Source organism: Phacochoerus africanus, chromosome 14 (assembly GCF_016906955.1).
Source record: "Phacochoerus africanus isolate WHEZ1 chromosome 14, ROS_Pafr_v1, whole genome shotgun sequence".
Lineage (NCBI taxonomy): Eukaryota > Metazoa > Chordata > Mammalia > Artiodactyla > Suidae > Phacochoerus > Phacochoerus africanus.
The window spans coordinates 39,015,974-39,037,243 of NC_062557.1; the positions used below are offsets into that span (position 1 = coordinate 39,015,974).

The following is a 21,270-nucleotide window of genomic DNA, read 5'->3' on the forward strand; positions in this document are numbered from 1 at the left end:
GTCGCAGACGCGACTCAGATCCCGAGTTGCTGTGGCTGTGGTGTAGGCTGGCAGGTGCAGCTCTGATTCAACCCCCTAGCCTGGGAACCTTTATAAACTGTGGGTGTGGCCCTAAAAAGCCCCCCCCCGAAAGTGTTCTTTTACAAAACCATAATGCCATTATTGTACCCCAACAAAATTAACAAAAATTCACTAATCATTACATAATAAATGTTCAAAATCCCCACAATTTGGGATTCTTAAGTCCAACCTATTTATCAAGGAAGGCCCTGGCAATACTGCCCTGATGGCTCTAGGCCAGGAAGGCTATTCCATGAGGCCACCGTCTCATTAGAGAAAGAAGATAAAGAGAAGGTCAATGGAATCAAAATAGGAACGAAGCCATACGTTCAAAGGAACTTTTCTTGGGTTGCTAAGACGTGGGCTACCTCCCTAGAAGGTTCTGGGAGCTCAGCTGAATAGTGGGTGACTTGTGCTTGATTTTCCACCAGAAGCCTGGTTCCTGTCATCGCGGTTCATTCCCACCGCCCTGGCCCACCAGCGCGGCCATGCAGGGGCCTGTCTCTGTTTTGTTCATGCTGTTCCTTCGATCTGGAATCCCCTTCTCTCCTTTCACTTTGGTCAAGACACAGCTGAGGCATCTTTTCCACCAGAAAGCCTTCCAGGAGCCTTCAGGCTGGCCCTCGGCTCCTCCTCCTTGGTATCGAAGGTTCCTTATACCCACTGCAACCACAGCTGTGGGTTCTCAACCCTGACCTCACCCGGGGCACCTTGTTACACATACAAATCCTGCATGGCCGGATCGCGTGGCCTGAGCTTGGGAAGCTGCATTTGTATTTGTCTTCCTGTGTTTTCTGGATGCCAGGCCAGGGTTGGGGTGTCTTTTCTAATTTCTATCCTGTGGGCCTGAGCACAAGGCTTAGGTCATGAAGACTGCCTGTTTCTGTGTCCAAACTGCCCTCTAGCCTGGTAGGAAGAGCTGCAGAAGTGCAAGGCACAGGCCCTTTCATTCACATAATTTCCATCCACCCCCAGCCCCTGCTTTGTATCTCACACTCTGTGAAGGGGATCCGAGAGCACACAGCAGACAGTGGAGTCAGGGAGACAGAGATGAAGCAACTTACCTGCAAACTTCTCACTGCAAAGTGCAACGTGAACCTGATAAAGGAAAAACAGTGTTCTGAGAACATCTAACAGGACTCCAGCGTTAGCTGGGAGGCCGGGGAAGGCTGAGCTGAGCCCCAAATGAGGGGTGGTGGAGGAAGGGGAGGGGAGGGAAGGTGGGGAGCAGTCCCTGGGTTTTCCCAGTGTGCCTTTGGAAGCCAACTGGATGGACTCGGGGTACAAGCCCCTGCAGAAACTAAGAAGGTCTCCAGATGGAGCTGCTTCTCACACCCACCCCATGAGCTCGCCTTCATTTCTGCCTTTCTGCTGTGTCCTCTTGCCATGAGCCTCTGGGAGACGATGTAAGCAGACCTATTTCTCCAGGCTGAGGGCTGCCTGCTAGCATCAACAGTGCCTTTGTCAGTTCCCAAAAGGTGCACCTCCCTGTGAACTGATGTCATCTCATGCTGGACACTCGGCATGGCTAGTGGAGGGCAGGCAGCCTCCAACCTCCCCGCTCATTCGTGGAGCATGCTTGTGCAGTGAACGACTTGGACAACCGTCTGTGGTGGCCTCGCTGTAGTCTTGAGCAGAGTGTTCTGGCTTCTCGGCTCCCCTTGTAGCTACAAGATTCCTTTATTCCAGGGGGAGACAATTATATCTCAGAAGATGGCCATGGCTCTGGACATTTAGACAAAAATTTGTATGTATTTTCTGGAGGACTGGGGTGTTTTTATTTTCTAAACTGAAAAGAGGATTCTTTTAAATATGATCCAAGAACATTCTTCATATGGTAATTCACACAGTCTGGCTGATAAGCCCCAGACTTGGCATGAGGTTCAAAGCAGAAATTGTGTTCAGATGAGACACACAGATGCTTTCTGAACTGATTTGCTTTTAGCTGCTGACACTGGGATGATTTTGGCCTTTGAGTGGCAGTGGACCTCAAAAACCTGGTAAAGTAAGATATTTTTTTAAAAAGTCCAAACTACCCAGAATGAATGGAAGAATCCTTGTTATGCTTGGGAGCTGGAAAAAGCAGCATGTTCTGGTGGACGATAACTCTCATTGCACGCTAGCCAAGCTGAAGCGGCCCTGGAGAGGCACCTCAGCCAGATCTGTCCTTTTACCAACAGGGAGCCTGAGGCTTGGAGAGAGAATGGCTTAGGTCACATGGCGAGTGGCAGAGCCAGGCTGACCCCTGACACGTGCTTCCTTCTGCACCTGAACCTTGCTGATGGCCAGCAGTTCCCAGTGTAAGGACAGGACTGGCTATGTGGGTGACCGTGTGTATGCGAAGGGGAGAGGGGGACACGTGGGCTGGAAGACAGGGTGTCTCACCAAGTCTGCTGTGGCCCATCCTCTTTCCGACATTGGAAGCTGCTTTTCCTACTGAGGAGGAGTTAGGGATAGGTGTCAGCTATGGGAGAGGACGCCAGGGGTAGTGTGGGAACTGGGAAGGAAAAGAGGAAAATGGATGTTCGTCTCACAGATGCCAAAGGATACACAAGTGGACCACGTGCCACGTCACTGTTCACAAATGACGGTGACATTGATTTGTGATTTGGTGGGGGAGGGTTGAGTGTCAAGGCGACATCCTACCTTGGGTCCCGCATCTTTCACTGTCTAACGTGGGTGAAAACACTTTCAGCTGTGAAGGTAAGATGAGCTAATGGGTGCCTGGCAGCTAGAGGGTGCTCAGGAAGTGGTAGCATCTCTCAATAGAGATCCTGCTAAGGTAGGGGGGTTTTCTGCTTCAGTTCCCCTAACAATACCCTCAGGTGGGGGGTATGCCTCTCCCCCACCTCACAGATGAGGAAACAGAGAGGGTAAGTTCTGCCCAGGTCATATGGCTCAACAGCACTGAAACTGGGCCCCCCCTGCTTCTGCACCATTTCCACCAGGCCGAGCTAGCTCCGCTTAGACCCAGTGTAACTTCCGTGGGCTTCAGCTGGCACTTCCTCTCCTGGCCTCTGGGCCCTGCCATCCCTCCCCAGTGGACACGTGAGCACACACGGTCACTGAACTCGAGTGCATCTGAGGTGTGATGCCTTGTGCATAAGCTCTGATTTGGGAGACAAGTGTGCTGGCAGCTCAAGCATTTGAGAACGCCGGAAATGAGAGTCCCTTTCCCAAAGACGCAGGATCAGTGGGCATTGTGGGACATACCTGGGTTGGTTTCCTTTTTCCACCTTGTTTCCCACAGGCCCGAGCGCCAGCAGCACGCCAGGACCTGTTCTGAGTCCAGCTTCAGAGGTCAGCTCACACATCTCCAGCGGAGGCTGCTCCTCTCAGGCCTACGGGGCTCAGGGACCCCCTTTCCTTTGCTTGTCTCCTGCTTCCTCTGCTTCTGATGAGGCAGCGACAACAACCTAGAACGAAGACCTTCATCATTTCTGTTGTGAGACTGGCCTACAGACTAGGCAACTATGAGTTTTTCATCAATAATCATTTCTCTAGCAAATTACAAGATCTAACTATTAAAAAATAAAAGGTAACATTTCCATCTCCTGTGAAGGGTTTAGGTGAATACGGTTAAGGAAAATTCTGAAAGTCAAACCATCTAACTGTGGGGCACGGAGTTCCCATCGTGGCTCAAGTGGTTAACAAATCTGACTAGGAACCATGAGGTTGCAGGTTCGATCCCTGGCCTTGCTCAGTGGGTTAAGGATCTGGCATTGCCGTGAGCTGTGATGTAGGTCGCAGACACAGCTCGGATCTGGTGTTGCTATGGCTCTGGTGTAGGCCGGCGGCTACAGCTCGGATTCGACCCCTAGACTGGGAACCTCCATATGTCACAAGTGTGGCCCTAGAAAATACAAAAACAAAAAACAAACAATCAAACAAAAAAACCCAAAAAACAACAAAACTGTGGGCCACATGCAGGAGTCCTGACCAGGCTAGGAGTGAGGAGACCTACATTTTGGTTCTGATTCCCTCTGGCTGCCTGAGAATCTTGGGAAAGTTTCTTAACCTCTCTGGGCCTACATGATTTGCTAAGGACTCTTTCAGGCAAATAGTTTATGGTTATAAACAGGGAGAGAATCCTCTCAATAAGGCAGTTTCTTTGTGGTGCTGAGTTTCACACATTCACTATGGCCAAGGATATTGATGAGTTTAGAATATTCTCTTGGTTGGAGAGTGCTTTACAATTCTGGCCCTAAGTCTGTGGGTTTGGTAGGCCCATCAAGCTGTGCAGTCATATGCATTTTATATTTTAAAAGCAGTTCCCATTTGCTTAAAATAAAAAACTTGAGGTGAAATGGTGTTTCCACTGAAACGTGGCCTCAGAACTACAGGGTCAGACCATGTGGTTCAAACTCCTCAGCTTGCAGGTGTGAAGGCCCAGAGTCAGGAAGGAGGTACCCCAGGACTCCCGGCGAGTTTGGGCTGGAACTAGAACCCAGCTGCCGTCATGCCCAGTCTAGTGTCCGTGTCCTCTCTCTGTGCACAAAACTGAACAAAAGCCAAAGGAAGAGTAAAGAATTATATCTTAAGAACAATTTTATGCATGTAAATATAGGCCCAGAGATTTTTATTTATATTTTCAGTTTAACACGCATCAGAACCCTGCCGTCTTCAAACACCACTGTGGACATTTGATTTGCATTTCCTGAAGCCACCCCGGTGAGCAACTCTGAAATAAATTAAAAAGAGTGGTCAAGCCTGAATGCACACCGAGGTTTCCATGTGCTCAGCTCAGCAGATTCAGGTATGACCCCTACAGAGCTTGGACTCTGAACTGGCACTAACATTCTCTACGCTCAATGACCATTTCACACAATGAATTCATCTGTGTAATTGTGCTTAGCTGTCCCAAGATTAACTCCATGTTTGCATGAAGATCAAAATGCTTACTTTTAAAAGTTTGGTTTTCTTCCATTTCTGTCTTATCTGGGGAGGTGTTCATGCCTGGAATTTCTTGGGCTTTTCTTTTTTAAATCTCCTCTAGGGATCGGGAATGTGAGGGCAAGAGTGTGTGTGTGTTGGGGGGGCTGCATTTCCTTTGGTTGTTCTTTTTTTGAAATAACAACTGGCAACCATTCTTCACTGTTTGGATGTCCTCTTGTCAAAGGCAACCCTGGAGCTGGAATCTTAAAGTAGGTCACGGTGTTCTGGATTGCCTCCCTCCAGATCCTACGTCAGTTAGGATTCTAGAATTCTGCTTTATTAAAATGTTCCTCTTTGGGTTGTAACTCACGTGAAGAGAACACATGGCAAGCGTGCATCTTGGAACACTTACGCATGTGCATGTGCTCCTGTGGTGCTTAGACCTTCGGGTATTGTTTGCTGCCACTTGGTAGTGAAATATCTGTTCTGAGTTTTTTCCAAAGACTGTGGCATCCGAGTGGGGAGGAGGCCGACACTGGGAGCTGCTGGAAGGTGGGGGTGGGGGGGTGGGGTGAACCTGATTCAAGTCGAAAGCATTTTCGTGTGCTCATCTTACCTCGCTTGCACCCTAGCCGCAAGTTCTGGGAGGCACGTGGCTCTCTGGCTCGCCATGGGGCTCGCCAGGGAAAAGGGAGATGTTTGAATGGGGCAGGGTGTCTCCACTTAATCATTACCGCTGCTGACATCACTGAAATCCGGGTAATTCGGATCGTCCGCATGGGCACCACGATGAGTGGAAAGGAGGCCGGATCCTGAGCAAGTGATGATGAGGCAGAGGATGGACAGAATCCAAAACCGAGAGGGGGCAGTGGGCTGGCTTGTATTTCATTTACTATTGCTTAAAGGGTCCAAGCTGGCCTGGCTCTTTCAAAATAACGTCAGGAGAGGAGTGGTTGTGTTTTCTAGCACCCCACTGGGTGCCCAGGACACGAGGGAGCCTTGAGAACAAACAGAGTCTTCTTTGAAATAGGAAGCCGACTATTGACTTACGCAAGTAATGCTCTAAAAAGGGCTTTCTAAGTTGAGCTGCAGCTCCTGAGCTTTGGACTGACCCCTAGATTTGTCTCAAAATGTTCCTTCCGGAGGAAGGAACGTCCTGAGGCTCTCAGATTGAGCAGTGGCTCAAACAACAATTTAAATCAAGTAGGGCCTCCACCGTCTCCAAGTCGAATCCGCCCAGGCAAACACCCTCAAGACAGCTTCCCAACAAAGATGACTATCACCTGAATGGGCATCACCACTGGATTTCCAAATGCATTTGGTGAAGTTTAAAAAAAAAAAAAAAAGTTTTGAAAATGAAATTCACCTTTAAATCCCATGATTTTTCATCGTAATCACTTCTTTACATACCCTCGACTCTCTCTCTCTCCCTTCCTTCATCACGCTCCTTTGGCGAAACCACAACCTTGCTTAGATCTGGCTTCCTGCTCCCTTAGCACCTGACCCCATGTAGCTGAACAAGGCTCCAGAAAAACCCACACCAGGCTGGTGGCTCCCACTTTAGATTCACCTCACACCTGGAGGGCTCCAGGCCATCATCCTCTGCATCCCGGGTCAGTACATATTGGCACATCCCACTCAATCTGTATTTGCTGAATGAATGGATTACATAAATACATTTTATTTAGGGTCATACTGATGCTCTTGATGCCAGAGTTGTGCTTGTCCAAGTTTAAAAGCAAATTTTATTTTGTAAAGTTTTTTTTTTTTTTTTTTTTAAGTGAGGGGTTCCTGCTGTGGCGAAATGGGATTGAAGTGTCTCTGCAGTGCCAGGATGTAGGTTCAATCCCCAGTCTGGCACCGTGGGTTAAAGGATCCAGCATTGCCCCAGCAGCACCTTAGGTTGCAACTGTGGCTCAGATCCGAGCCCTGGCCTTGGAACTCCATATGCCATGGGGAGGCCAAAAAAGGGAAAAAAAAAAAAAAAAAAAGGTGAGCACTGGTCTTGGGTCCAGAAGACTTGTGCTCCTGCTGCTTACTAGCTGGGCGACTCTATGCGTGTCTCACTTCCTCCCTGTAGTCGGTCTCTGTGAAGGAGGCAGCTGGACCAGGACACCAACAGATGGAGAGTCTCTCTAGATGTTGGTTGAATGAGTGAGAGGAGGTCCCTACCTTCTGCCGAAGTGCACGAATCCGTGGTTCCTCCTTGAGCCAAGCAAGCCCACGGCGGGGGGTCAATCAGGAGAGCGAGACGTGAGGTCACTGACATTTCAAGGAACCCAGAAGAAACACTTGCAGGAGGACGCTTCTTTTCTTTATTGATCCACGATTTTAGTTTCTGGTCCTAGAAAGGGATTCCAAAGTAAGCAAACCTCTCATGCTAAAAGCAAACAGTGACTTAGGTTTTGAGCAAACTTTAGATGGAGGGCAGTGGGGAGATGACACTGGACTGGGATTCGGGGACCCGGATTCTAACCCAGCTCTGTCACTGACCCTCCATCTCACCCTTCTCTCGGGCCTTGGTGTTCTCATCTGTATAATGAGTGAATTTAAGTGTCCTAAGCTTTTATCTGGCCTCCGCCATTTCCCAGCACTGGTGGCATCTTTTCTCCCTTTTAAACTTGTCTGGCCTGTTTCAGGTCAGAACTGGCACCGCATCAGCAAGTTTATGGTTTTACAAGCCTCCAAACATACTTTGCAAATAAATGATGAAGGTGTTGGAGTCCTGCATGGAAACACCGAGGGCTCGAACAAGCGTGGGGCTTTGGAATTGTAAGAGGAATGGAAAGGCAGTGGTGGTGGAAACACCTGTCCTTGACCTTAAAATCAGCTGGACAAGTAGCCACAGAGTGAGGGAGACCCACTGGGGCTAGGAATACTGTCCAGCACCCTCCCCCAGGATGTGGTCTAGTGGGCAATTTGAGAGCTGCCTGGGCAAATCATTACAAACAAATCAAAATCTCCAGAGAGAAGATCAGTTCAATGATCTTTCAATTTTTTGGATTCCTTTAAGGCATCTGTTGTTGGGCTAGGACATTTTAATAACTCTTAAACCTTTGCTAACCTGTCCCTTTCTCCCTGATAACACTTTCCCCTCTGCCCTTACTCTTTATCAAACAGAGAGAAATAAGGGCTCAAGCTCAGAATCTTTACTGGTCTAGAATGTAATAATATTGTTTTACTCTATTGCATTTGGTTTTTTGCTCTATTGCGTTTATTTTTGCAGTTACTTTCCATGAATGGAAAGTGATATTATTTTTCCATGTAGAGAGTTAAAATTTTATTCTAAAATACATGTATTTAAGTTAAAAAACTGAGTGGAGAAGTTCCCTGGTGTCCCAATGATTAAGGATTTGGCATTGTCGCTGCTGTGGCTTGGGATTGACCCCTGGCCTTGGGAATTTCTGCATGCTGCAGACGTGGCCAAAAAACAAAAACAAACAAACACAAAACCCGAGTGGGTTTCAATAAAATTCTTAAGTAAAAGTGTGTGTTCTACAGAGATACAACACAGGGCAGATTCTCCAGGGGTTTGGTCAGTGGCACTCCCCAGCCCAAACTGGCACCATTCAGAGAGGTGAGGTTCCTCTGACATAACAATAGTGCTTATAATACCATTTAGATTTACTGGTTAAATCAGCTTTTGGTCTTTTTTTTTTTTTTCTTTTCAAATAAGTGTTTACCTTTTCCTGATAACTACTGTATAAAGCGTGGAACTATGCAAAAACATGTAGAATAAAAGAAGATTTTTTTAAAACACATGGAACAGAATGAAAAATCACTGGTATCTCTGCTCCGAAATAACCACTCGATACGTTGGAAAGGTTTTCTTCCTCAGTGCCCAAACATAGCTGTTATTATAATGTATATACTATATTTTTGTGCCCATTTTATTTCCTTAACATTATAACCTAAGTGTGTCTGCACACCATTCAAAACTCTTCATATACATTTTACTTATTTATTTATTTATTTATTTATTTATTTATTTTTTCTTTTTAGGGCTGCACCTGTGGCACACGGAGGTTCCCAGGCTAGGGGTCTAATCGGAGCTGTAGCTGCCAGGCTACGTCAGAGCCACAGCAATGCAGGATCCGAGCCGAGTCCTCGACCTACACCACAGCTCACGGCAACGCCGGATCCTTAACCCACTGAGTGAGGCCAGGGATCGAAACTGCAACCTCGTGGTTCCTAGTCGGATTCATTTTCGCTGCACTGTGATGGGAACTCCTCTTCATATACATTTTAAATGGCCATAAGGTCTTTAACACAGAGAAGCCCCATAGTGGATTTAACCATTCCCCAACTATTGGACATCTGGGTGATTTCCAGTTTTGTCCATTAAAATGTGGTGATGGATAGCTTTATGCATTTCATTTTGCTTACATTTGGGATGGTTTCCTTACAGTAATTCCAGAAGCAAGCATTCCTAGGTGGGAAGATTTTTAAGGCTTTTGGGATACAGATTGCTAATTTTTTCCAAAGGCGTGGGACCTGAAGGTACTCAGACCTGATCCCACACGATGGGACACACTGGGGCTTGTGTATATAAGGTGGGCTTTTTATTGGAAAGAGTTCAGACTTGGCCATTGTGGGCCAGTTACCCAATTTCACTATCTCCTGCTGGTGCAGGTCTGACCAATCCTTCCCCAACAGCAAGTGCTCCTATTTCCATGTAATGAACTCCACCTTAAGTGATTCCCTCTCTGTGTAGAGATCAACAACTGTTTTCTGGAAAATTACTTGTCGCAACAGCCTAACATGTTTTTCTTCGGCTCAGCTATGAGAGGTTTGATTAAACATCTTGACTTTAGGGAAGATGTGTAACAGGCTCCCCCTCTTCCTGGGTACCCGCCAAGTGCCTGCCGGGACCTGCAGGTTTAGCATCTCACTAAATCCCAGCAAACAGATTTCCCCAAAGTCCACTACATAGAACACTGGCTCTGCAGGAAGCAACTTTGCATTCCTTGCAAAGAGGACTCTGTTGCTTGGAAAAGGCTGTGTTCATCAAAGTTAAATGGAGTCTTTTAACAGGTTTCTCAGAGCTTGCTTAGTCTAATGTTATTCTAGAATCCCTAAGATGGGGGTGTGATATTCAAGATTTGCCAAGCTCACTCAACAAGGAAGCCCATCCTCATGCATCTCCTGGGATTGATGTTCCAAAGAACACAGTTTGAGAATTGCAGCTCTCAACAACCTTGCAAGACGATGTCTATCCCGAGTTCCCATGGTGGCGCAGTGGTTAACGAATCTGACTAGGAACCATGAGGTTGTGGGTTCAATCCCTGGCCTCGCTCAGTGGGTTAAGGATCCGGCGTTGCCGTGAGCTGTGGTGTAGGTCACAGACGCAGCTCGAATCTGGCGATGCTGTGGCTGTGGTGTAGGCCGGTGGCTACAGCTCCGATTAGACCCCTAGCCTGGGAACCTCCATATGCTGTGGGAATGGCCCTAGAAAAGGCAAAAAAAAAAAAAAGATGTCTATCCTTATCATTACAAATGAGAAAGCTGGTGCTTAGATAAGTGGACCAGGGTTGCACAGCTAGTAATTCGTGGATTTAGGATTTGAACCCAGAGCCACCTGACCTTAAGCCTATGTTCTGTTCCATTATCCCCTGTGGAGCCTGGGATGGGGATCAGAGCCCAGAGTGCCTCTTACCCAAGTGTTGGGCACATGAAACTGAAGGGTGAGCGTTTCATCAAGATCAGGGTCTGGAGAGACTGCCATACTGAGTGCACTGATCATGGAGACTGGCCAGTGGAAACCGATGCCGCCCTAATAAACCATGGAAATGAGGAAAACTTCTGGTTAGAAGTGTGAGGTGGAGAGTGAGAAAGGAACGCTATTCTACTTGAGGGCTGCCCAGAAGACCCCCTGGTTATCACCCAGCAGCTCTTGACTGTGTAGCTGCTTCATGCCTCTCATTACAAGCCTTTCCCTTGTCTCCTGTCTCCACCACAGCCTCGGCTTGGACCATTTCCTGCAGGGGCTCAGCTCTGACAGCTGCATGCCTACTGCAGGTGCACTCTTCTGGCTTCAGAGGTGTGGAAGAAAAGGACCCTGATAACACAACAGTGTCACATGCAAAGCACTGCCATTGCATGCAGTCAACAGAGAGTCACAAGCCAGGCACTGTTCTAGGCTTCAGGTATGAGTGAACTATCCGGACACAAATCCCCTTCCTGATGGTATAGTCATTCAAGTGTAGAAAAGGGACAATGAGACAGTAAGCCAGAGAAATAATAAAAATGTGAGACAGTGATAAACAATAAGGGGAAAGGGGGGCGGGGGACAAGTACTAGGTGGAATGTTGGGGACTCACTGTTTGAATAGGGATGGACAGAGAAGCCTTACTTTTTAATCCCCACAGCAAAACTTTGAGCTGGGATGGGATCCCACATTTGTTGCACATCTGGTAGATGCCAAGCACTGCACATTTACATATTATATATATGTATTTCTTTTTCAATTTACAGATGAGTAAAATGAGGCTCAGACAAGCTAAGTACTTTTTCCTTGGTCACACAGTAAGAGTATGGAAGAGCCGCAGTTGGCAGTGGGTTCTGATACTGAAAAGCCCAGGTTCTCTCTGCAGCCCCACACACTCCTCCTGAAACAGCTGGGCCAGGCATCATTCACTTCCTTTAGAGAAAAGGAAACAGAGGCCCAGAGAGCCTCAGGGACCTGCAGAGCTGGGACTGGAATTAATGTCACCTAATGCCTATTCCAGTTTCCTCACCACTTCAAAAGACTGCCCAGGGTAATGTATACTGACACTGTCCTTTGTACTTTACTGGGGCACAGAAAGAAATAAAAGACTCAGGGGCTTGTTGAGAACTCTCATGCACATTAAATGACAGAAGCTGAGTTAATGAGAAGGGATAGTGGCTAAATAACTCAGTTACTGCTTTGTTTATTTACTGCTTTTTTTTTCCCCCCAGTTTTATGAGATCTAATTGATAGATATAGCCCTGTGCATGTTTTGGATTTTTTTTTTTTTTGCCTTTTCTAGGGCCGCTTCCACGGCAATGTGGAGGCTCCCAGGCTAGGGGTCTAATCGGAGCTGTAGCCGCCAGCCTACACCACAGCCACAGCAACGCGGGATCCGAGCCACGTCTGCGACCTACACCACAGCTCACAGCAACGCCAAATCCCCGACCCACTGAGCAAGGCCAGGGATCGAACCCACAACCTCATGGTTCCTAGTCGGATTCGTTAACCATGGTGCCACAACAGGAGCTCCAACCCTGTGCATGTTTAAGGTGTGAAACATAATGATTTGCCTTACATACCCTGAGAAATGATTTCAGTTGAGTAAGTTTGGTGAGTATTATCCTCTCGTATGAATACAACATTGAAGAAACATTTTTACCTTGTGATGAGAACTATTAGGATTTACTTCCTTAACTTTCATTTACAACATACAACAGTGTCCATTATTTTTATCATGTTGTATCTTATATTCCTAGTACTTATTTATAATTGGAAGTTTGTTCCTTTTGACAGCCTTTGGCCAAGTCTCCCTCTCCCTCCACCTCTGCCTTGGTAACCACCCATCTGATCTTCTTTTCCATAATTTTCTTTTTCTTTTTTAAAAATAGGGCTACACTCACAGCATATGGAAGTTCCCAGGCTAGGGGTCTAATTGGAGCTGCAGCTGCCAGTCCATGCCACAGCCACAGCAATGCCGGATCCGAGCTGCATCTGTGATCTACAACCACAGCTCGCAGCAACGCTGGATCCCTAACCTACTGAGCAAGGTCAGGGATTGAACCTCCATCCTCATGGATACTAGTTGGGTTTGTTACTGCTGACCCACGACGGGAACTCCTTTTCTACGAATTTGTTGAAGTATAATTGACCTACAATACTGTGTTAGTTCTTGATATATAAGACAGTGACTCAATATTTCCATACATTTCAAAATGATCCCCAGGATAAGTATAGTTGTCATCTGTCACCATACAAAGATATCACATAATTATTGACCATATTCTCCATGCTACATTTCCTACCTGTGATTCATTTATTTTGTAATTGAAAGTTTGTACCTCTTAATCTCCTTCACCTTCTTCTCTCCTCCCCCACGTCCTCTCCTCTGGCAACTATCTGTTTCTTCTTTGTATCTATGACTCTGTTTCTGTTTGGTTAAATCTGTTCATTTGTTTTGTTTTTTAGATTCCACACATAAATGAAATAATACAGTATTTGTCTTTCTCTGTCCAACTTATTTTACTGAGCATAATACTCTCTAGGACCATCTAAATTGTCACAAATGGTAAGATTTCATTCTTTTTAATGGCTGAGTAATATTCCTCTGTGTGTGTGTGTGTGTGTGTGTGTGTGTGTGTGCGTGTGTGTGTGTGTGTGTGTGTGTGTGTGTCTTTATTCATTTGTTTATCCATGGGCATTTAAGTGCTTCCATGTCTTGGCTATTGTTAATAATGCTGCAATGAATATAGGGGTGTATATACGTTTAAAACTACTGTTTTCATTTTCTTCAAATCCATACCCAGGAATGGAACTGCTGGATAGTATGGCAGCTCTTTTAATTTTTTGAGGACTCTCCATACTGTTTTAGTGGCTGCGCAGTTTACACTCCCACCGACAGTGAATGACGATGCTCTTTTCTCCACATCTTTGCTAACACTTGTTACTTGTCTTTTTGATGAAAGCCACTCTTACAGATGTGAGATTGTGTATCACTGTGGTTTTGATATGCGTTTCTCTGATGATTAGTGATGTTGAACATCTTTTTATGCGATTACAGGCCTTGTATATCTTGTTTGGAAAAATGTCTAGTCGGATCCTCTGCCCATCTTTAAATTGTGTTGTTTTCATGCTGTTGAATTGTATGAGCTCTTTGTACATTTTGGATATTAATCCCTTGTCAGATATATCATTTGCAAATATCTCCTCTCATTCAGGAGGTGGCCTTTTCATTTTGTTGACAGCTTCCTTTGCTGTGTAAAAGCTTTTTAGTTTGATATAGTCCCATTTGTTTATTTTTGCTTTTGTCTTCCTTTCCAGAGGAGACATATAAAAAAAATACTGCCTATGTTTTCTTCTAGAATTTTATGGTATCAGGTCTTATATTTAAGTCATTCATCAATTTTGAGTTTATCTTTGTGTATGGTGCGAGAAGGTAGCCCAGTTTAAATTTTGCTCATCCAGTTTTCTCAACGCCATTTATTTAAGAGGCTGTCTTTTCCCCATTGTATATTCTTGCCTCTTTTGTCATAGATTAATTACCCATATAAATATGAGTTCATTTCTGGGCTCTCTATTTGGTTCCATTGATCTATGTGTTTGTTTTTGTGCTAGTACTGCATTGTTTTAATTACTGTAGCTTTGTATCATAGTTTGAAACAGGGTGCATGAAACCATTTTTGTACTTCTAAGATTAATTTGGCTATTCAGGGTCCTTTTGTGGTTCCATACAAATTGCAGAATTATTTGTTCCAGTTCTGTGAAAAATGGCATTGGCATTTTGATAGGGATTGCATTGAATCTGTAGATTGCCTTGGACAGCATTGCCATTTTAACAATATTCTTTCCATCCATGAGCATGGTATATCTTTCCACCTGTGTCATCTTCAGTTTCTTTCATCAGTGTCCTATAGTTTTCCAAGTATTTTTTTCTTTTCTTTTTAGGGCCACACCTGCAGCCTATGGAAGTTCCCAGACTAGGGGCTAAATCAGAGCTGCAGCTGCTGGCCCACACCACAGCCACAGCAATGCCAGATCTGAGCTGTGTCTGGGACCTACACTACTGCTCATGGCAACACTGGATCCTTAACTCACTGAGCGGGGCCAGGGATAAAACCTGAGTCCTCATGGATACTAGTCAGGTTCATTACCACTGAGCCATGAATGGAACTCCACAAGTATGTTTTAATTATTTATTGATCACCTACCATGTGTCAGACATTGTGCTAGGCACTGGGGATACAAAGGTGAATAAAATACTCATGTGTCTCATTGGAAAGGGTGGTATTCTTGCATGTCTAAGTGTATGCATGCAGGGAGAGGTGGGGGATAGACCTGCAGGGATAGAGCTGTCCGTGCCACATGGATCCTGAGGGGTAGGGCGTAGGACTGGTTAAGAAAGGCTTCCTGAAGAATATGGCTCCTGAGCTGTCAGGGAGGCTGAGAAATGCTGCCCACCCCCCAACCCCCACCAAGACCCACACACACTGCAGTGTTTGCCTGGGAAACAGAACAGCAATCAGTTCTTGGCAGAACCATATAAACTGCACAAAAACCAGCTCATGATTTATTATAAAAATTCAGATAAAAGTAAAAATCTAGGAGTTCCTGTCATGGCGCAGTGGTTAACAAATCCAACTAGGAACTATGAGGTTGCAGGTTTGATCCCTGGCCTTGTTCAGTGGGTTAAGGATCCAGCGTTGCCATGAGCTGTGGTGTAGGTCGCAGACGCGGCTCAGATCCTGCATTGCTGTGGCTCTGGTGTAGGCAGGTGGCTACAGCTCTGATTAGACCCCTAGCCTGGGAACCTCCATATGCCTCGGAAGCTGCCCTAGAAAAGTCAAAAAGACCAAAAAAAAAAAAAAAAAAAAAGGTAAAAAATCTAACTTCCACAAAGATCTTCTAGGTTTGCTTTCTAGATTTTTATAAATACACCAAGAGCATCTTATGATTACACCCAGATGCCTTCTGGGATGTGGTTTAGTCTTGATAATTGCCATGCCATATCAGTGAATGTAACGTGATGTAAACTTTTAGGAAAAATAAAAATTTTCAAAAGGGTCCCCAGGGAGTTCCTGTTGTGACTCAGCAGGCTAAAAACCAACTAGTATCTGTGAGGATGCAGGTTCGATCCCCGGCCTCACTCAGTGGGTTAAGGATCCAGCATTGCTGCAAGTTTTGGCCTAGGTTGCAGATGTGGCTCAGATCTGGCCTTTTTTCCTATGTCAAAGTTTTCATGGTCTCCTCAGTGCCAACAGACTAAAATGAAAATCTCCCCACCACAATATCAGAGCCCCTTCCTTTCAACTGGCCGTGCCTTAGATTTCCCATGTTCTGCTCTGGAACATTGGTCACTAAAACAAGTTCTGTGTCCCAAGAAAACCTCCGGTCCCCAAACCCCCTTCTCTCCTTCCCCTTCCAAGCCATCCCTAAGCCATCATCTTTGCCAGCTGTGTTTCACTGTCCCACTTCACCCCCATGCTACCCAACATATTCTGCAATGCTGAACTCAAGTCCCACCTCCTTCTAGCTTCTGGAAGCCAGCACTGGGCTCTGGCATTAAACAGCCTGTGTTCTAACTCCAGTTCTGTCCCCAACAGAGTGACCATGGATATGTTAGACTTTTTGAGCCTCAGTTTCCTAATCTGTAAAAAAAAAAAGTGGGGGGAGAGGGATATTTACTTCACAGTTTTATTTTTTAAAGATTAAATGAGACAATGTGAGGGAGTTCCCATCATAGTGCAGCGGAAACGAATCCAACTAGGAAGCATGAGGTTGCGGGTTTGATCCCCGGTCTCGCTCAGTAGGTTAAGGATCCGGTGTTGCTGTGACTGTGGTGTAGCCAGCAGCTATAGCTCCAATTAGACCCCTAAACGGGGAACCTCCATATGCCATGGATGGGGCCCTAAAAATGGCAAATAATAATAATAAAAATAAAATAAAATAAATAAATGAGACAATGTGAGTGAAAGTGCCTAAAATACAGGAAATAGTCAAGAAATATACTGATTATTGATGGCATTTCCCTCTTGGACAAGATGGAATTACCCTCCCTTTTCTAGAGCATTCTGTAGAGCTCTTCCACTCTTGCCTGGAATGAGAGGTTTCAGTGCTTGTGAGGTGGGGTCAGAAGCTCATTGTACTCATCTTGGTATCTGTCCTGATACCTTTAGCATAATAGTTGCTCAAAAAGCAGAGTTAAATGGAACCAACTCTGTGGGTATTCCTCTCCTTTTTTTCTGTGACACTCATTTCAATGGCCTCCAAGTCCAAGGTGAGCACAGCTGCCAGACTTTTTGGGGGGCTCCAGCCCCACCTGTCTGCTCAGGAGACCTCTCCACATAAAGGTCTCATAAACACCCCAACTCCCTGTACATGCTCTTCCCACAACCTCTAGTAGCGTGTGGTTCTCAATGGAAGCTTTTGGTCATCAGGGGATGTCTGGCGGTGTCAGGAGATGTGTTTTTTTTTTTTTTTTTTTCCAGGGCTGTGCCTGCAGCATATGGAGGTTCCCAGGCTAGGGGATGAATCAGAGCTACAGCTGCCGGCCTATACCACAGCTACAGCAACACAGGATCAGAGCTGCATCTGCAACCTACACCACGGCTTGAGGCATCATGAAATCCCTGACCCACTGAGTAAGGCCAGGGATCGAACCCAAATCCTCATGCATACTAGTTGGATTCGTTTCCACTGAGCCATGACAGGAACTCCTGGTGATGTTTTTGGTTGTCTTACAAGAGTGGAGGGGGTTCTTGCTGGCACCAGTAGGGATCGGGGACACTGCTAAACATCCCATGGGCACAGGACAGACACCGTAATGAGGAATTATTGCTTCCTAAATGTCAGCAGCATCGAGGCTGGGAAACCAGAACTACAGAGCATCTTGTACGTATGGCTGAGACCATGGCACTGCTCTGCTCACACCCTCTCCGGGCTCCTGTCTTCTTCAGAGGAAAATTGGCACTCTTCGCACCTCCCCCTTCTCTCTCTAACAGCTTTATTGAGATTATAATCCACATATAATCCATCCTAAAGTGTAGACTTCAATGGCATTTAGTACTCAGTTGTGTTCTCATCAGTGCCATTGGTTTTAGAATTCTTTCCATCATCCCTCCCGCCAACCTTCCCCCACCCCGGAGCCATCAGCTCCCAGTCTCACTTTCCCCTCCCAGTCCCAGGCAACCGTCAGCCGACTTTCCATTTCTACAGACTTGCCTGTCCTGGACATTTCATATGAATGGAATCAAACAGTAAGTGTGTGTGTGATTCCTTTGCTGCTGACTTCTTTCACTTAGCATGATGTTGTCAAGGCCCAGTCCCGTTGCGGCATGTATCTCTATAGCGTTCCCGTCTCAATGGAATATTACTCTGTCCTAGTGATTTACCACATCTCATTTATCCCTTCCTCAGCTGGGGGACATTTGGGCTGTCTCTACTCGGGGGCTGTCCTGAACAGAGCTGTATGAACATCCGGATACGAGTGTTCTTGTGAGCATGTCTTCATTTCTCTTGGGTGTGTAGCTAAGTTGCTGGGTCATAAGTGACTCTACGTTTAAACTTTTGAGGAGCTGCCAGCCTGTTTTCTCCCTCTTTCTCTATGGAGCCACATCCGACCAACCACCACAGGCTGTGGCTGCTCCTCCTGCACATGCGCCCTCCTCCCTCTCCGGAAGCTGCCCTTCTGCTTCCCACCTGGACTGCCATGGTCCAGGCCTCCTCACTGGGACCCCTCAGCTGCACATCAGTCACAGGGAGAAGGAGCTTCACCACCCCAGGGCCCAGGCCACAGCCCAGACCACTTACTGTAGCCTCTGTGGAGAGTGACCCAGGCATCGGCCTTTTGAAAGCTCCCCAGGTGGTTACATGACAGACGAGGGGGATGGGGGAATTGTGGTGCCTCCTTCCCACCAATCGCCACCTGCCACTTGAGTGCCTTTTCTAAAGCAGATCTGACCATGTTACCGGCATTCATCTGGAAACCGCTCTCTGGCTCCCTCGCCGTGAAACCCGAACGCCCCAGGATGCCTGCCTCCATCTGGCTGCCTCCTGGTCTCGCCTCCTTTCCCCTCCCAACTCAGGGTGCTTGCTAGCACACCCAGCCACGCTGAGCCACACGCACTTTCCTCCCTGTGCCCACTCGCCACACCTCTGTGCCCCTTCCCAAAGAAAAAGGAATGTATACATGTATGTGTAACTGGGTCACCATGCTGCACAGTAGGAAAAAAAACCAAAAAACTGTATTGGGGAAATAACAAAAACAAAAACAAAAGAGCCTTTTCCCACCTTTTCCTCCTCCTCTGTGAAGTGTTCCCTGACTGCCTTCCCTGTGGACCCGGCTCAGAGCTGAGCAAGTCTCTCTTCTGGCAGCCTTCCCTTCCCACACTGACAGTCACATTGTGCACCCTGCTCTCGCGGCTGTGAGCTCCTCCAGGCCAGGGCTGCTTGGTCACTCATCTTTGTATCCTCAGCCTGTAGCTGCCTGATGCACAGAAGAGATGTCTGTCTGTGTTGGTGGGAAGGGGGATGAATGCTGGGGTGAAGGGCTGAAGGCCTGCTGGTCCACGTGGGGCCAGGGACCAGGGAGACAATCCTACCAATTGCCTAGCGGTACCCTCCTGGGTCCCAGGAATAATCCTGGGCACCAGCAGCCCTGCTCAGCACCCCCACCTGGACCATACATCCAACTGCATTTCCCAACTTGAGCCTGGTGTGTTTCATTTCTCTAGCCATGGGCCTGGTACCAGCAGGTGTTGGCAGGTAAGTGGGCACCAGATGGGACAGTCCTTCTGCAGCTAAAGGCAAAGTGCCCCAATGCAGAGATAAATCATACAAATCCACTTTCAAAGGCCCTAGTGGGGTGGAACGTCCCATGTCCTGTCTTTGGCCATGAAACTCCAGGCTCGAGAAGTTAATTGCCCTGTTCTTGAGAAGCTATAAAGAGCTCAGCACATCAACTGTCAGCAGAGAGCACAGACTGAAATGTCCCTCTGGGTGGGGCGCCAGGGGCCCTGCCCGCTCAGCTTTCCTGGCCCTCTGCTCCTGGCACAGGCTGCGCTGTCTCTGGGGGGACTCGCTGGAGGCTGCAGGTGCTGGAGGCTTCCAGGGAGCAGGTGCCCTGTAAATAACCGGGCTTCTTTCTGCTGCTTGGCCTACACTGATGCTGCTTTACGTCCCTGAATAAGAGGAGCATTGAGCAGGGAGTCTGGCTCTGCTGTCAGCCACGTGACTGTGGTGATGCGCTTCCCTCTCGAGTTCATGGTTCTGTGCCTGTGGACGCAGACGTTACCTAGTCAGAAATCGAACCTGCACCACAGCAGTGACCCAAACCACTGCAGTGACCATGCCAGATCCTTAATCCACTGCGCCACAAGAGAACCTCTGGTTCCCTTTGAGGTAAAGGGTGGGGTTGGCGTGAACTGGGTGGCCCTGCAGGCTGCCGTCAGCTCCAGGGTCACAGTTCACCCCACCTGAGTGCAAAGCTGTATGAAGTCTTCCTCTCAGGGCCTGGGTTATCAAGAAAACCACAGCTGGCAAAACTGGATCCAAATATAGCAAAAAGTAACACTTGAGAGTAACTCCTCTTTGTATTTTCATTTCTCCTATACCTGACCTCTGTATACTCCAGAGGACAGCGGTGCAGGAGGAACAGCGTGGGCCAGCGAGCTTCCCAGACGTGAGCTCAGTTCCCGCTCTGCCCCTGACTGGCAGTGCCATCTGGGGCAGGTCACCTTGCCCTCTGGAGGCCTCAGTTTTCTGGCTGTAAAATAGGGGTATTAACACCTCCCCAGTTTATTCACAGACCCTGGCTTACAGCCAAATGTAGGCGTGGCCTGGCACCAGGTTGGCAGGGGGGGAGGGGGGAAGATGGGTGGGGGAGACATGACACCAACTCTCAAGGAGCTCCCAGTCCAGCCGGAAGACGGCACATAAATGGGCGGCTGTGATCCAGTGAGGTCAGTGATAGAAGGATCACAATGAAAAGAAAGGTAAGAGCTGGCCTTGGGTTGGGTCTCCTCGGCGCTTGTCACTCTGCTAGGCGCTTGCGGCATTCAGTCCTGTGCCCACCCTGCGAGCTGACACCATGAACATCCCCCTTCCGCAGTGCTCAGGAAAGGGGCCCAGAGGACACGGCGCATGGGTCTGCCGAGGCCTGCGCTGGGCAGAGGGGCTGGTCAGGCGCAGTCTGCGGGCGGAACGAAGGCCGGGGCACAGGAGCCCAAGTGGGGGCTGGTGATGATGGAGGAGGGGGAGCAGCCATGAAGGCCCTTGGGAGCCATATGAGGGGGCTGATGAAGGGCCCAGAGAACCAGCTTGGTGGCTGGCAGTAGTTGGAGGAATGGGTTGAGCCCGAAGCCCCACAGACCTGCCAGTGATGGAGTGCCCTCCTGGAGACTGTTGTTGCTGTTTCAGGAAGAGGTAAGGGCCTGGGCCGAGGGCTGGAAGTCAGCGGGGACAGATGGCCAGAGCGGTTGACTGTGGGCCATGGGGGTAGAGGGTGATCAAAGCCCCTGAGTCGGGTACCAGGCAGCCTCCTGGAAATGCAGAGCTCATGTCCCAGCATCAGCTCACAGTCTCATTCTCAGAATGACCACTGACCCACCCCTCATCTTAGCTGTCAACACACT

General features: G+C 47.6%; 1 long non-coding RNA gene across 2 annotated transcripts in view; it reads right to left on the reverse strand.

The window, feature by feature from the left end:
• Positions 1-2,874: 2,874 nt before the first annotated feature.
• The window catches only part of LOC125115104 (uncharacterized), a 28,693-nt gene continuing 10,297 nt past the window's right edge, over positions 2,875-21,270 (reverse strand). For both annotated transcript variants that reach the window (XR_007131982.1, XR_007131981.1), the window contains 2 exons: positions 7,108-7,279; positions 2,875-3,476 (listed from right to left, as the gene is read on the reverse strand). This is a non-coding gene — a long non-coding RNA (uncharacterized LOC125115104). The remainder of the gene's footprint in view (positions 3,477-7,107; positions 7,280-21,270) is intronic.